Here is an 18,270-nt window from a genome sequence, read left to right as displayed (position 1 = left end):
AAATAGAAGATTGCCATTGCACAGCTGAAGAGCCCCTTCTGCAAGATATCTAAGTCACATCCAAAGAACTCATCAATGATACAAAGCCAAGCATGTGCTTAAACATGCGACAGATATAAATACTGTGTGTTTATGAAAATCCACATGCTCATTTCATTGTTCTGTATTTTAGGCCTTATGGTGGAGACAGCCAGTATGCCACCATGACTTCTATGTACACATATATATAAAAGCTTAACACTACAGTTAAACAGTTTTCCTGTACCGTTTTACCTTCAACTCATATTTCAAACTGGCTATGAGGACTGGGAAGAAGATATGTTACTGCTGTCACAGCTCTAGCCAATGGGTGCCCGCTCACAGTTTGTTTTTCTTCTTCTTGATACAATGAAAACTCACAGGACAAGTGTCCCTTGGAGATGGTAGGATAGAGTTTGGGGAAAGTGAGAAGGCCCGTGAGCACCCTTGACACATCCCTATTGTTGGGGGAATTGGGGTCTGTCAGGATCAGCTGGTAGGCTTCGTGGCTGCCTGTTGTGAGTGCAGACTGCCTGGTAGGACCCTCTGTACAAGTCCTTCCCTCAGGCTCCACAGCTGAAGTAGTTGGAGCTTTGGGGGGGGGGGATTTTGCCTGGTCAGCTGGGTCCCAGCCAAGTACATGGATGGCTCACACACAGGGCAGTGGGGCTCGTCCAGGCAGGTCAAGGCAGAGGTCCAGGGGTGACCCCAGGGCTTGAACTGTATCACTAGTTAAACCCTTGACGTATTAGCAGTTAATGTTGTTTAATAATGTGGCCCATTAGTACCCAAGCCTTGTGTCTGCCTCTTTATTCCGATGAGGGGGAAGGGAAGATACATTAACACTGTCACAGCTATAGCCAACGGGAGCCTGCCCACATTCAGTTTTTTTTTCTTGAACTGAAAACTCACAGGGCAAGTGTCCCACTGTCTTAACACAAAATGTACATGTCTGAATACCTAAAGTTTCTTAATGCTTAATTAATACAGTTTATTAGTATATCTTCTTCAGTGTAAACAGTATTAGCCCAGAATTCCTTTTAGATTGTTGTATTAATAATGGATTTTTAAAATAGTACATATTATTGTATATTCATGTATTATTGTATAGTCTTGCTATGGTACAGCAGTACTCTAATACATAGCTGCCTGTCAGACAGTCTCTTACATTGAATTTTACAGTGTATAACATAAACAAGTTATTAGTTAAATAAATCATGTTAAAGTTATCAGCAGGCTAAAATCTATAATGCTTTTCAAGCTTAAAACAAACTTTTTTTTGCTACCTATCTCATGAAATTATCGTGGTCAAATCCCAGTGAAATGAATGGAGTTTGCAGAGGCATGGGACTTTGCACATCTCCCATTTGTTACAATAATGGCAATACAGGAGAACTTCCAGGTAGAATGTGCCCTTAGCCATTATGGTTCAGTTCCCAGATTCCCCCTTGCAACTGGCATAAGCACATTCAGAAATCAATCACTTGGGAAGCAGATGTAACCCTGTTATACTAATTAAACTTTGTTTTGCATCAGAGTCCTGCATTTGCGGTGTGTGTACAGTATGTAAATTATACAAATTACAAGAAAAGTTGATTAGCGTAATTCAAATCTCAGTGCAGTTACTAAATTTAACAATGAATACAAATTATACTCAATCAGTTCATTGCTACAGAGTAACTGCACAATGTGCATCACCACATTCAAAGAAGTATTAACTAAAAACTAAAGAAGATACGTGATAAATGAATTAGTGATGATCTACAACCAAAGTATTTTGAAGGTGGGTTCAGGAAGGTGACTCTATCTTGGTTGTTATGGAATTCCTCACAAAAGCCTAGTGCAATAACTCTTGAATCTTGAACTAGCCACTCTACACATATTCATACTAATACAATATGCATGTGGTATTGGGGAAAGGTTTTAAGTTTCTAGGACTTCTCACTCTAAAAAACAGTTATTTTCTAAGAAGCAAGATCTTTCTTTTGATCTAAGAAATAAGATCTTGCTTTTTTAAAAGATGAGCATTTATAACAAGTATTTATAAGATCTATGACTTTAACATTACCAACGTGGAGGTATTTAAATAGTGCCTTTTGCATTTAAGAAAGGGTAAGTGTAGCTGCGTGAAGTTGTAAGCAATCATAAAATGTAGATGGTTAAAATCCTGTAATGCTCATATGATGTGAAACTTAAGAGGGCAGCTTAAGATAGCAGCCTTAATGTTCACACAGAGAAAAGTCTTTCTCAACATCGACTATCAAAGTTCCTCTAGCTTGCAGATGACAGAAACTGAATTAAAAAATGTTTTAAACAGGGCTTTGTTTCAGCCGGAACACCCAGGAATGCCATTCTGGCACCTCTTCAAAATCTCCTTGATTTTCCCTCAATTTCCCCGATCCTCCTTGATTTCCCCTGCTAGAGGCAGAACCTCCCTGGGAGAGCAGGCTGGGCAGCTAGGGTTCCTAGGTGCCCGCTGTGGCAGACAATCTCTTGGGAAAAGGCCCTTCTGCCAGCGGATTGAATGTTCATAAGCAGGAGAAAATGGTGGCGACGCTCTAGGAGTCTCCCTCCTAGTCTCTATGGTAAAGTTACCATAGAGACTAGAAGCCTTACACTTGCTTTAAAAGAAGCTGCGCAGCAACAGCCTCGTGATGTGCTCAGAGGAGAGAGAAGACAGAGGTGGGTCTCATCTTCTCAACGTTATTGGGCCCAACAACCCTGAGAGAGAGAGAGAGAGAGAGAGAGAGAGGTAAGATGCAGTACTGCAGCCCAAGCTCTGCTCATGACCTGAGTTCGATCCTGGCAGAAGCCGGGTTCAGGTAGCCGGCTCAAGGTTGACTCAGCCTTCCATCCTTCCGAGGTCAGTAAAATGAATACCCAGTTTCCTGGGGTAAAGTGTAGATGACTGGGGAAGGCAATGGCAAACCATTCCGTAACCAAAGTCTGCCATGAAAATGTTGTGATGTAACGTCACACCATGGGTCAATAATGACTCAGAGCTTGCACAGGGGGCTAACTTTACCTTTACCTATTGTTAAGTCGGGTTGCCAACCTCCAGGTAGGGCCTGCAGATGTCCCAGAATTACAACTGATCTCCAGACATCATAGATCAGTCCTCCCCCAGAGAAAATGGCTGCCTATAGAGTGGACTCTATGACATTATATCCAGTTGAATCCACCTGCCACTCCTCCAGGAATTTCCCAACTCAGAGCTGGCAACCCACATTTAGTAAGGTTGCCAACTGGCTTGGAGAAAAAAGTCCTGTCCCTTTAAGCAGAAGAAAATGGCAGTGATGCTCTAGGAGTCTCGCCTAGTCTCTATGGTAAAGCTACCATAGAGAATGGAAGATTTGTATTCACTTACTGTAAAACTTCCTTTCTCGGTGGTCCAGGAGTGGGGCAGTCCTTACTTTTGGGATATAACTCCTCCTCTCCGAAGGCAGGATCAGTCAGCTGATTTTGATCCCAGAGGAGAGGGGCTTGTCCCTGGAACCACCAGTCTGTTCCCAAGCCCTGACTCCCCATCACGATACCAGAAGGGAAAATAATAACTCCCCTCAATTTTTTTAAATAGAAATATCCCTCCCTTGAACCCACTGGGAGGAAACTATCGTCCTAACTCTTCATCCCATCCTAGAAACCGCCCCGCAAGAAACTCAGGTGCGTAGGACTGCCCCAGTCTTGGACCACTGAGAAAGAAAGCTTCATGGTAAGTGAATACAAATCTTCCATTCTCCGGTGGTCCTAGGAGTGAGAAGTCCTTACTTTTGGGACATACAAGAGCAGTGTACCCCAGGGTGGGCAGTCCAGCTTCCAGTCCTAGAGGGTATGTAATAGTACCCTCCCGCTAAAGGTTGTCTCTGGAGAAGACAACTTATCTATCCTATATTTCTTGATGAGAGAATATATTGATTTCCATGTGACCACCTTATTGATCGTTTCTGACGACTAAAGGATTTATAGGCTGCCTGTGTCACTGTTTTCCTTAGTGAGTGCGCCCTGACATCTACGAGCATCTCCAGACCTCTGGCTTGACATGCCAGAATTATGTACCCTCTGCTTTACCTACTTAGCCAAGAAAAGGATGCTCTGGGTCCCAAGAAAGACCTCCTGCAAAGACACAACTAGCGTCCCAGACTTCTGAAACACTGTTTAGTCCTGCCCAAGTGGAATCTCACATCTCTACATATATCAAGGTAGTGAGATTTATTTATTTATTTATTTATTTATTTATTTATTTATTTATTTATTTTCTTCCAGTGCTTTGGATTAGATTAGAAGGAGGGAAGTACTCTCTCTCCTGTCCTATGAAAACTTGAAGTTCACCTTTGGAAGAAAGTTGGTTTTGTTCATAATTTGCTCTACCATCTTGGAGGAAAGGGCATGGCTCTCTATCTACTGCTAGTGTCTGCCATTCTGACACTTGTCTAGCTGATTTTATTCTCATCTGAAAGATGACTTTAAAGGTCAATTCCTTTAGGGGACATGAGGTCATAGGCTCAAGGCATCTTTTGTATAATGCTCTCAATACCAGATTAAGATTTCACGTGGGGAAAAAAGCAGCGAATCCTTGGAAGATTCTACAATGAGGTCCCCTTTTAGAATCCATTCCATGAAGGCATCTGCTACTCTTTTCTCCTCCTTCCTTCTTTTCATGGCCCCCATTTCCCGCAGAATCAGTCTTACCGCGGTTCAGTTGGAGCTGCCGGGGCTGGAGCAGGTCCTCTGCTGCTGCTGGAGGCTGTTCCTTCCAAGCCTGAGGGAGTTCCAGATAATATCGGTCTCTACAACAGGCTACCGCGGACTCAAACACCGCACCCTCTGGACATCGGGGGGGGGTCCCTCCCAACCCGAAGGCGGGGAACCTCGGTGGAGTTTTGTGGTTGTGGCTGTAGAACCTAGGAGCAACCTTGGGCCGTTGGCTCTAATGTTCACCGTCGCTCTGAGCGAAACAGGGGTGGGGTAGGAGGTAGGGCCTTTCCTTTCCCCTGCAAGCTCCGCACTGCCTACGGCCTCAGCCTCCCTGAGTACTTGGATTACAGGCATGCGTCACCACATCTGGCTCATCTCTGGCAGTTTCTTCTTCACTGGGATCGCTGCGCTCTGCAGAGCGTTGCTAAAGATGTCCTGCTCAGATGGCAGGGCCAGAAAGACTGATGATTCCAGGGACAAGCCCCTCCCCTCCGGGATCAAAATCAGCTGACTTACCCTGCCTTCGGAGAGGAGGAGCTATATCCCAAAAGTAAGGACTGCCCCACTTCTAGGACCACCGGGGAAAGAGCGAGTGTAGGGTGAGAGAAAGAAAGAGAGAGAGAGAAAGTGAGAGACAGCGAGAGTGACTGGCCCGAGGAAGCTTCCATGGAAGAGTGGGGATTCAAACCCACATTTCCCAGATCCAAGCCCAATTAAAGTATGCCCATTGTTAAGTAGGCCTGCCAAACTCCAGGTAGGGCCTGCAGATTTCCCAAAATTACAACTGATATCCAGACATCATAGATCAATTCTTCCCCAGAGAAAATGGCTGCCTGTAGGTTGGACTCTATGACATTATACCCTGTTGAATCCACCTGCTACCCCTCCAGGAATTTCCCAACTCGGAGTTGGCAACCCACATTTAATAAGGTTGTCAACTGGCTTGGAGAAAAACGGCATGTCCCTTTAATAGTGGTTTAATGTGTGACAATGAGCAGCTGAAGTTCTTCATAGCATGCAAGTAAATAACATCCCATTAAAGGGGCTGGATTTCCCCCCCTCAGGCAAGTGTAATTTGGCAGCCCTCTTTATTTTGGACTAACAGCCCCAAGCCTTTCCTAATCTGACTAGGAGTGAGACACTCAATGGATGAGACTCTAGCTTCTTCTAGATCTAGTCCAGCTTTCCTTATGATATACTCTGCATAGAGGTTGAATAGATAGGGAGGTTTATTGTTTGGGATAGTGTTGCCAATTATCATGTCCTTGCTAAGCACCGCCCCCAAAATCTCAAGGTAATTCCTGAGTTGGACCTGGGGTAGCGAAGCAGCAGGTGCATGAGATTTCCAGACAGACAGACAGTGAATCCGCCCTTCCCTTGTTCCCTGCTGCAGAGGATGATGTCCTGCCCGCCTGCCTGCCTTCCCACTGGCCTGCCCCTGCACAAGCCGCGGAAATGGGCCCTTTGTAACCCTCGCTGGCAAAAATTCCATGATACATGGCTTGAGCTTTTGGATGAGGAGGATAAAGCAATTAAGAATTGGGTTTTTTCTTTTTTTCCCTTCTAGTAGTGTGTCTGATATGTACTATTTAATGTTTGCATTTCTTATGCTTTTATTGTTCCATGCTCTCTTCTGTATGTCCAAAGTGGAGAACTCTGAACTATTAACATTTTGAATCTGGTACAATTTCATTAGCATGGCTGTTAAATATCAATTATGTTACTAATTGTTTTAGAGACTTTAGAGACTGCCGGGACCATGAGATGATGTCACTTCCCAGAACTGACGTGACTTCCTGGAAGTGATGTCACCACATGGTCCCGGGAGCTCGCACATCTGGTACCAGTGAGTTCCACCACCTCTTTTCCCAGAAAAAAACATGGGTTTACATACATTGTGTTCTCCATGAAAAGAGAAACTTCCTAGCTGAAGATGATTTCAGTCCGTTGTCATATGACTTATGGACCCAGAATGCTACTGCTATGTCACTCTGCTTGTTAATTAGGTGGACGAGATAACCTGTTTATTCAGTGCCATGAATGAAATCTGGCTTCGTTGCAACCACCAATGTAGGCACTAGGGATGTGTGCTAGGTAGGGTTGCCAGGTACCCGTACCCTCCTGGTGGGAGTAGAGGGACCTTGCACTTACATTTTTGGATGTCTTCAGGGAGGCATGATGACATCACTTCCAGGAAGTGATGTCATCATGCAGGAGACAGGAACACTCCTACACTTCACTGTGGGCTGAGCTGCGCCCCAAATGGGACCAATTCAGCCTGTTTGGGGCCCAAATTGTCTCCTGAAAGTGATGTCATCATGCTGTCCAGGGAGTATACCTGGGATGCCTATTACTCTGCCTTTCCACCCCACTGGCCAGGTGAGTGGTGGCGGAAGGCAGAGGGTGGGAGCGGGGGATACACCTCCTCCACTAGGACCTGGGATCCCTAGCTCTAGGGTATATCCAGTATTAAAATATAACTGGAAAACAGCTTATTGGTATTTTCTGGGTATATTCAGGAATTCAGACTGATATCCAAGATTCATCCCAATTAACCCCCAAAATATACAGCAATAACCAGGACCCCACACTGGTCCTTTTTATAACAAAATGTTTCTCAGTGTACAAGGCTGTCCGCGCATTCTGAAGAATTATATCCTTCTAAGTACATTGAATTCAATGGGCTTAAAAGAGTTTAACTCTGTTTAGGACAGCACTGTTTCACAGATGACTAGAATGTATTATTCTTGATGTTAGAATTATCTTGTTCTTTAGCACTTTCTCACCCTATTTTAATTTGACCATAAATTTGTATACAACAATAAAACAACCAGCTAGTTTGTCATGCTGCTATGAATAACTGTGACACCCCACAACAAGAGCCCCTGACTGCCGTGTTCAGATATTTCATTTCTATTTCACATCATTCAATTAAGTTTTTTCTGTATAAAAAAAGCTTTTAACAACCACATCTGGTCTTTAATAAATCATTGCACTTTGTCTTCCTGCCAAAACTCCTCCTTTATCTAACTTACATCTTCACAAGGAGATAGGAAATCACACATTACAGTGGTGACAAACAATTGTAATTATGTCATTAGTAGCCATTTAGACGACAAAGGTTCTCAAAAAGGAAATATAGAGAACAATAAGAAATATAGGATAATACATTGATCACAGTTCTAATCCGCTTTTTACTTCACAAGTGTAAAAAGCTGGCATAATTCATGGGCACAGCAGGCAGTAATAGTATACCACTTTATGAACTATGCAGCTATTTTATTCCTCCTATCTACTTAAAAATAAAAAAGCTTTTAATAGCTTGATTTAGACATAAAAGTTATTTATGATGCTTTGCTGATTATAATATTTACTTCTTGAACTTTCTATGGAAGCGATTCTTTCTGAGATACGAATACAAACTATATTATCAAAGACCTCTTAGTAAGGAACATTTCTATTGCTAATATACAATGCAAAAGAAATGTCAGGATGGCCAAATCATTCAGGAATGCTATCATCTACAGTGGAGAAAGAAAAAGAAAAGAAGCCATCTGACAAATATAATGGTCCGTAATTCTCAGTTTTTGGATTTCTCCAGAAATTTAACAAATCCAACTTAGGACAAAGGACCAATTCATACAAAATTATGCTACATATCAGCAGTTATAGTATTGGGATTACAAGGGGAAATTTGGATTCTACTACATAACACAGTTGGCAAGCAGCAATTTTTAAAATCACAGAAACACTTTTTCAAGCCACTAAGATAACAATAATCACAATAGCTTTATCCAGCTGGCACGGTGTACTGATTAGAGTGTCAGATTAGGATACCAGAGAATCAGATTTCAATTCTTGCTCCAACATGGAAGCTTACTAGGTGACCTTGGGCCAGCCAATCACTCTATCTCACAGACCTCTTGATCTAAGAATAAAATTGAGGAGAGGGCAACAATATGATCAGCCAGTTTGAATCTCCAATGGGGAGAAAAGTGGGGTATAAATATATATATAAATAGATATACTATGCTTGGACAACTTGATTCATACTAACTTATCCCCATGAAATCATGATCATGTATTTGTACCAAAAGAGTCATCAGCCTGCTTCAGTGTAAGGGAAATTAATGTATTAATCAGCCCAATCTGATTCCAACAGTATCTTCTATAAAACTCGAAATGTTTATATCCATTGTGCAGAAATTTCAACAAAAGGTTTTAAGCAATCTATAGACTACAAGTCTAGATATTCTTATTCAGAAAATGGCATGTTTATTTATTTATTTAAGATATTAATATGCCGTCTTTCCACCCCAAAATAATAATAAACACAGTCTCCCAAACAGACTTCTAAACAAACACACACACACAACCAGGAAGAAGGGCCAATAAAACTGAGGGTACACCAAATGAAAAAGCAGTCTCCATCTACTGGTGAAAGACAGTGACAGAGGGAAACAGGCAAATCTCCCTGGGTGGGGAGTTCCACAAGTTTCTATTCAACCAAAGTTCTAAGTTTTTTTTTTTAATTTAAAAATTTTAGACAAGCAACTTTCAGAATTTTGAAATATTCTGGCTAACTAATTTTTAACCAGGGCACAAACTGATCAATTATTCTTCTTATTGTGAAATAAGAACAGAATAAGAAGCCCTCTGTGCTAAATTTCTAAAATTAATGTAATACATTTATAATATTTTTCTTAATGGCTCATATTAATATGCCAAACAAAGAGTGAGATTGTCTTCTGTTATGAGTTGTCTTGTTGGATCATATATATGGCCATATGCTCCACCTTCAGTTATGGCCCACAGATGCCTCTGATGAGTATATAAGCAGAGCATAATGCTGATACTGATCTTTGTTCTGTGTCTCCATGAGCTTGCAATTAAGGATATGCTGCCTCTGAGAAGGAAAGCACCACTTTTCATAGATTCTGAGCCTCATAAACGATTATAAAATAGTATTTGTCTTCTCATATTAACATGAACTAAATTTTGGATTTACTTCAATAATGGAGTAACATTTACACTTCCAGATTTTAAAAAATCCTCAATGTACTCCCCACTTAATATATTTTTCCTGTACTGTTTCCAAAATTCCCCAAATACTCTCTCCTTTGTGTACTGAAAGTATTTTACATGACTTTTCAGAGCATTTCAGAAACCTGCAGTATCCAAAACTCAGGGAAAAGACAGTAGGCTATTGGTTGACAGGCAAATATTTATGATTTTATTCATGTCTATTATCCCTCTCCTAAAGGATACAATATGCTTTTTGGCTTCAAGTTCTAATGATTACTAATATGCTGTCATATAGATTTCTAGTTTAGAAGATCAGCTTTCCATTCTAAAAGACTTTCCAAATTACAATAGTAAAAAGATCAACATTCTCAGCTTCCTTGATCTCCAGTAAGTCCACAATCCAAAATGTAATATGCCCAGTCATGGCAGCTTTGCTCATCTGAAAATGGCCTTCTGCAGGTGTCACCCTATATACGGGCACAATCAACAGCTGCTTGTACGTGCATGTTCTCTGTGGTGGCCCCCATCTTACAGAATGTCCTGTCTGAAGAGGGCAAGGAAGCTACCACTTTTCATAAACTATGCAAACTTGGATTATTCAGGAGGGGTTTTTTTTATACAACTAAATAGGACTTTGCTATAAGGAAATGGTTCAGAGAGAAACGTTGGAAAGGGATACGGACTATAGACCAGGGGTCCCCAACATGGTGCCCATGGGCACCATAGCACCCACCAACACTATTCTTCATGCTACTCCCACTTAGAAAGTGGGTGTAGCCAGGTGGGGCTTTTGCCAAGCATGGCTTCTGATTGACTATTGGAGATTTGATTGGCTGTGCAGATTTTTTTAAAAAAAACAGCTTTGGAAGACGCTGCATCCATAGCACAAGGATCTTGACAATGTTGCTGAAAGTAAGCTGCAACAGCTATTTTGTGGGTGGCTCTGCCTCCTGCAGCAGCCATTTTCTTGTTGAGACTATCACACTGTGTCAGAGCTTCAAAGGTGGCCACAGGTTCAAAAAGGTTGGAGACCACCTGTGCTGTAGACTAGATTAGTGTATACTGTCTATTGCTGTAAGTATGCTCCTATTGGATAGGTCCACGTTGTGCAATACGTCATGTCAATTTTGTTTCAGCATTATTTTTACTTGGATTTCTGCAATACCCTACTGGATTGTTTGCTGAATGTCCCAGCCATTGGTTATAATAGAAAGCAAAGTCTTCCATCAGTCAATTCACCATGAGGACATTTTTGTGCAAATATTGAATTAAATGGAGAGAATCAAAGTAAAGGTTTAGTTTTCTGTGTGGGGCAGTAGCGATCATCACTTATTTGGGGCTGTGTTCATCAGTCAGGGTGACTATGAATCCAACCTACTGCTGATTCCATAAATGCAGAAAAATTTCCTTTGTCAGAAGAACAATAGTAACTGGAAACAATACAAACAAATAGAATGAGACTCAAGCTCCCTTGAGCTTTGATGGCTGGTGCAGACATTACTATTCCCTCTGTGAACCACTGAGAAGACATTTCTTGTAATGATACTTCTGATAATTTCTAAATACCATGTGTTATCCAAGCAGATGAAAACAGGCATGCCATCATTATCATATTCCTGGCAGGCCTGAATATTCAAGTCAGCAGTTTCAAATTCAAGTTAAATCAGTGATTCTGTGAAGGTCATATCACCCAACAGAAAATCAATTACCACATAGACACAGTCCAAGTTCATGATCAAAAAATACTTGGTGTGTACTGAATTTGTGCCCAATGCAAAAAGCTGCTTGCCAACTGCATCTATTTGGCTGGCACCATGCTATTTATCTTATTTTGGAAGTGCATCTTGTAATTTTGCTAACATACAATGAATTCTAAAATTAATGACATTTGGTCTATTGCTTTCTCTCCCCACCAAAAGCCACGGTTGAAGATCAGGGAACCCTCCAGAATGATGGCGGAGGAGAAAGCTGTCAGGAATCATTTCTTCTTCCTCTGCAAGAGCTGCAAGCTCCATCTATGCAAGAGTGAAGGGCAGCAATTCTCCCAATGATGTGTGTAAATGATCCTGTATCTGTCACTCCTGTACACAAGTTTGTCTCCAACAGTTATGAGGATGACTTTTACTGGTGAGCGTAGAACATTATGTTAGGAGAAGGTCAGATATCAAGACTGAAGAAAGTTAAATTTAACTTAAGACAGAACAGAGAAAATATGGGCGAGTGTCAAAGTCAGGGTTTGCAAAAACAGGTTTGGCAAAAATGAATTAAAAAAGGATTGCAGATAAAAAATGAATGCAGGATAAAAGGTACGATCAAGATTAAATTTTCTGCTCATGCAATGGAAAGTAATTTTCCTGCCTTCCCCACTCCCACTGCAGCCTTCTGAGCTCATCAAAATGCTGTTCCTGAGGTACAGGAGATTTTAAGGAACAGCATGACTGGCAAATCGTGGGTCCACTGCGGGAAGGGTGAAATTAGTAGAAATTTCCCTTCCCTTCTGTAATGATACTTCTTCTGATAATTTATCAGAATTACAGGATCATTTTGTAATGATACTTCTGATGCATCTGACAAAGAGAGCTGTGGCTCTCGAAAACTTATGCCACAATAAAGTTAGCTAGTCTTAAAGGTCTTAAAGGTGGACTCTACTATTTCCCCTTCAGTTAGCGGAAAATTTGGTCTGGATCCAACCCCGAAAATCCAATTTCAGCAGCTCAGGAAAATAGCCTCAACACTTCCAATTCTATGCAGATTAAAATGCACATGAAGAAAAATGCTGAGTTGCACCAGAGACTAGATCTCTATGCACGGCCTTTCTGAACATTTTCTGTAGTTGAAGAGATTCAGAGCTAGTGATGCCCAATGCTTTGCACGGCTAACATGAATACACTTTTTTCTCATATTCGCTAAAAAGACCCCTGTGAAACCATGTTAAAGCCAAACATTCCCTTATACAGAACACACCCAAGAATGATTTAAGTAAGCTAATAAAGTTCTAATTAATTCAGAAATCTGTTACGTATGTTTAGTCTTGCCATATGCCTGAGAAGTGTATGAAGGGTTTGTCAGATCAGTTGTTTTATGCACAGGATCCCACATTTCAAGCTTCTTAGGTGGCACAGAACACACGTAATTTTGAGCGACTATGCCTACAGCAACTGCCTATTCAAGGCAGGTTTGTCCTAGAAGTTCTTTGGCAGTGCCATCCTAATCAGAGTTACTCCTGGAGTGAGTGAGTTTAAGAGTATGAAATGGTTTAGGATGGCACTGTTAGTGTATCAGATTAATATTTTACGTCAAATGCTAACCTTAAACCAGTAGTCAACGGCAGTTACCCTCATTCCACCATTCCCATCACTACCTACTCAGGGCCTGTACAACAGTATTGTGATTATAACTCTCAACTATTGCACCATTTACAAACATCACTGTACTGTTGCCAAGTGCAAAGTTTTGAATATCCACTACACAGTGGTCACTGCAATCCATTCATTCTTGACCAAACTACCCACAGGATCCTTTAAAACTTACATTACAGCAATAGCAACGTTTATGTATCATTTTCATAGAGTTTTCAAAGCATACCAGTCATGTTCTGACCCCTGACAAAAGAGTTGGAAGGATGTCAGCAACTCAGGTCAAAGACCATCAATGTGTGCAGATAAGACAAGTAATGGAATATATTCAGGGGCTTTTCAGTCCCCTTAGGTCATTTTTGTCAAACAAGATCACTTTTCAAAATTTCAAAATGTCATGTAGGTGTTAAAGGATACAGAAAAGTATTAGAAGTTATGATGGTGTATTTTTAAATCTGTTCTGTGCAGATCAGGTGCTCAGATTCAATAAAGTAAGACTTGACCAGGTTTCTAAAAATACTGTACAAAGCCATTAAGTATAAAAGGGAAACATAATTGTTGACTTTAAATACGCAGGCAAAAAAATCATAGTAAATAACAATAATTTACTTGGAATATTGCTCCATACAGCGTTTCACAGAAATCCAGCATACAATTTTAAAGAAAGTGCTGGCAAATTAATTGTATACTTTCACCTTTTATGCTCAAGTCACACAGAAAAAAGAATTACATTTTACCACACATTGAGTTCTGTACCATACACTGAATACGGGTTTGAAGGGAACGTAATCAATAATATCAATTGAATCTGATATTAGATTAAAGTGCAGACAGAAGGATAAAAGAGGTGTATAACTCTAAGAGTCCTCTTACCGTTTGGACCTGATGGCTGTCAACGTGGCACTTTACCTCCAACAGTGAGGTGTGTCTCGTAGAAGCACAAGTCAATATTCTCTTGTGAATATGGGCGGATTCATACAACCATCATTTTCCCAATGTGCTATTACTTTGCATTCTGATGAATGCATGCAGTTCCTGCATGCCAAGGGTGGAGGTCATTTATGAATTTAATGACTTCAGTGGAGGGACCAATCTGCATATTACAGGATTGTGCTCCATAGACAGAAATAAATGGAGACATTGCCACCATCACTACCAACTCATGCATGAGATGATATACGTTTTTGGAATAGATTGCTGGATCAGACTGGAATAGGTCAGTGACTGTAGACAGCCTGAAGTGTCTGACATACAACAGAGTGAGCAAAAATAAGTTTTAGAAAAGTCTCCAAAAGCGTACAGAGATTGGAGCTCATGGCTACTTTCACTGCCTTGTTCTCAGTGATAAAAGCCATTGCTCACAGTTGTTCTGAAACTATCCTGCAGTATGCCCCACATGCGTGATACATCAGCAATTTCTAACCAGAGTTAGGTCCTATACAACATGTTTAAAAGCAATGTTTAACAGAAAGAACAAACCAGACTGACCTCACTCTTGTCACTGATTGTCACTGTGCCATGTTTCAGAAAGGGTTACCTGTCAAAAAAGGGAGAGAAGGGGAGTCACATTCGTTTAAATGCCAACACCAACCAGTGGAATGTTTTCTTTAACGTGCACACTGGATTGATTAGATTCCACGTCTGTTCTTTGGAGTGTAAATGTTTTTTTTCCTTCGCAGTTTTTTAAATAAAGCTACTTCCAATGTTCTGAGGGCTAGAAATTAATAATCCTTGTAACTTGGATCTCTGTCCTGGTACCCACCACCCCTGGCAAATCACTATTTGTAGTTTCACCAAAAAACAAATCGTGCATCTAATACAGTATTTAAGAGACTGAAATAAAGTCATTCCTTGCTACCCTATCATCTTAAATGTTACTGTGACATTTGAATACATATGCCAAAACCAAAAGAACCAGATCCATTATGTAATTATCTTTTCTATTTTTACCTCCAAAAATACCAAACAAATCTCCTTTTTTAAAGACTTGGGGAACCGTCTATAGATGCTATATTCCACGCTTATAAGGTAGGAAAGCTAAATAAGATTATAATACTATTATTTTGGCAATCGCATTTTAAGAGTCCATGCCGTATGGGATCACGACACCTCTCTTCTTGGCAGAGTTTTAGATACAATGCCTCATTACCAGCGGTCATGTCATAAACAACTACAGAAAAGAAAAACTACACTTGAGCATTTTCCATTATCTTCGGTGCACTTTAGTGCTGTTTAATGTGCAATGGAAAAAGATCAGAGTCATCTAAATGTTCCTGCAAGAATTATCTCTCTCACTACAATTCAAATGCTTTGTTGCTGGCTTTCTACAGCAGACTGTACACATCCCATTCTTCATGTTATCCAGTGATTTAAGGGCCTCCTTTGAAGACCTCCGCTTGATCACTGTCCTTTTCTTCCTGCCAGGGAAGGGAGCAGTCAAGCAGCGATCCTGTTTTCTGCTACTGATTCACTTCCCTAAAACTGCATTAGACATTATTAGAGCGGCTCCCAGCAGTGTGTAGTTAAGAGTCTGACAGTGTCCCCATTACAAAGCCATTTTTCTTACAAAGGGTTTTGTAAATTGGCTATGTTAATAACTACATAAAAAGGGTATTTTAATTTATTTTACATCCCTAGAAGAATTAAAATCTCTCTCATTTTTCTATCAAAACAACAAACAGACCAAAAAAACCCCAAAAACAAAGTTAGAAAGGAATAAGAATTTAGATATAAAAATAGCTTATCTGTGAGAGGTTTTTTAGTGTTTGTTTGATTATATAGGGTTTTTCTGACTGAAGGGAATAAACTGAGCAAAAATTTGTGGCTTAAAGTTTTTTGGCTTATTGCTCACATGTGGCATCTAGTAATTAATTCATAATATACATATAAAGGATATTACTCTAGAAAAGAAAAAATGGTAACTATTAATCTAAGAATAATTTGTTACACATATTCTATGAAAACAAATGGCAGAATTTTCAAACATGCTTGTAATCTGAGAATAATCTGTAATCTAATCTGGAGAAACGGGTTTGATTCCCCACTCCTCCACTTGAAGCCAGCTGGGTAACCTTGAGTGAGTCAGTTTCTAGGAGCTCTCTCAGCAGGGCCGGCGCCAGAGTTTCTGGCGCCTGCGGCCACTCGTGCACACGCGCACAGTGTGTGTGCACACACCAAGGACTGTGTGATGACATCATCGTGCGATGACATCATCACGCAGCGCAGGATAGCTGGGGCAGCACGCGGAAGCTGCTCCGTGCTCCGCACACCGCCCCAGCAGCAGCCTGACGGCTTCTGCGCCCGGCTGGGGTGTGTGGGGGCAGAGGAGCGCGCAACGGAGCTGGCATGGCTGGCTGCAGCTGCTGCTGCAACCAGCCAGCCCTGTGCCGCCGCTGCCGCCACTGCCACATGCCCCAGCCGGGCGCAGAAGCCGCGAGCCGCTGCTGGGGTGGCGTGCAGAGGCTGCTCCGTGCTCCGCACGCCGCCCCAGCAGCAGCCTGACGGCTTCTGCACCCGGCTGGGATGTGTGGAGGAGGAGGAGCGTGCAGCAGAGCTGGCGTGGCTGGCTGCAGCTCCTGCTGCAGCCATCCAGCCCCGTGCCGCCGCTGCCACATGCCCCAGCTGGGCGCAGAAGCCGCGAGCCGCTGCTGGGGCGGCGCGCGGAGGCTGCTCCATGCTCTGCATGCCGCCCCAGCAGCGGCTCACGGCTTCTGCACCTGGCTGGGGTGTGCGGCGGCGGCAGCGGTGGCACAGGGCTGGCTGGCTGCAGCAGCAGCTGCAGCACAGTCACACCAGCTCTGCTGCGCGCGCCTCCGCCCCCCGATACCCCCTCCGGCGCCTCTCCAGTGCCCTCGCGCCTGAGGCCACCGCCCACCTGGCCTCAATGGGTGCGCCGGCCCTGTCTCTCAGCCCCACCCACCTCATAGGGTGCTTGTTGTGGGGATAATAATAACATACTTTGTAAAATGCTCTGAGTGGGCGTTAAATTGTCCTGAAGGGCGGTATATAAATCGAATGTTGTTGTTGTTATTGTTATTATTAATAAAAGGCCATATTAGGTTCTGTACTGAGCCATGGGTTCCAGATCCCTCGATTAAAATAATGTGCAAATGACCGTAACGCAAAATAAGATGGCTCATTCCACACAAGTGATTCATTATTATGTGGTGCATTGATATTCATGTTTGCTTCCTTCTTCAAAGCACACCACGAACCACCAATGATTTACAAACCACAGATTAAGATTCACTGATTCACAACATTCTGAGTATACACTTGAAGTCTGATTAAACAAATATAGTCCTTGGATATACCTCTTTCACAGCAGCTGACAGTCTGCTTGTTTGAAAGTGCACTCAGGTCACAATCCCTCTCCACGCTAAAAATTCCAGGGGAAAGACTTCTCACTTAGCCTTCTATGTGACATGTAATGTTTCCACATCGAAGGAAATTTTGATCAGGGAAAAAACACCAAACCACTGAATTCTCTCATACGAATGCTGAAGTGGGAGATTCATATGAGAGAGTTCTACCTGCAACCACCTCCAAATATCTTTTCAGAGTCTGCAACTACATGAGCCGAGTTTCCTTCAATTAAAACCTTATTAGAAAATGTTGTGGGAAAACATCAACTTGTAATACTTTTTGAAACCACTTTTAAAAGGGAAATCAGCATGCTCTGTATTATATCAGGAATAAAGTGAGAAGATTAGTCTCTTCCTTGGCCTCATCTCTCCAGAACAAGGGATAGAGAGCATTTGTCCCACCGATTCAGGATACAGCATGAGAAAATAAACAGAGTTCATTTTAAGATAAATGAATTATGTTTTAATTGAAAAATAAGCTGCTAAGCATATGTGACAGAAAAATATTCCACTAACTAGATCCCAGTTCTGCTTGTATTTATGGTGTTTACATATTTTGCCCCAAGGAGCCTCTGCCAACAAGACTGAACTTTACATGACATCCATTCCAATTCAGACCTCTTTTTGGCCCATTCGGAGAGAACAAAACACATCCTGAGAAGTGGAGATTTCAAGTTTTCCAGTAATAAAAGATATTGGTTAAGGTTAGTTAGGCACTAAAATACTATTCGATTTACTCTCTTGCCTCTTGACTCCTTCCAAGCACACCGTAATTTCAACTACTGCCATTTTTATGTAATTAATTTGATTTT

General features: G+C 41.7%; 1 protein-coding gene across 3 annotated transcripts in view; it reads right to left on the bottom strand.

Annotated features, from left to right (window-relative positions):
• The window catches only part of FOXP1 (forkhead box P1), a 714,752-nt gene that overhangs the window by 504,610 nt on the left and 191,872 nt on the right, over positions 1–18,270 (bottom strand). For all 3 annotated transcript variants that reach the window (XM_054975302.1, XM_054975305.1, XM_054975306.1), the window contains exon 4: positions 14,583–14,631. The gene's annotated coding sequence lies outside the window, so the exon portion shown is untranslated. The remainder of the gene's footprint in view (positions 1–14,582; positions 14,632–18,270) is intronic.

The sequence above is a fragment of the Eublepharis macularius genome, chromosome 4 (assembly GCF_028583425.1).
Source record: "Eublepharis macularius isolate TG4126 chromosome 4, MPM_Emac_v1.0, whole genome shotgun sequence".
NCBI lineage: Eukaryota > Metazoa > Chordata > Lepidosauria > Squamata > Eublepharidae > Eublepharis > Eublepharis macularius.
This window is presented reverse-complemented; position numbering and strand designations above follow the sequence as displayed.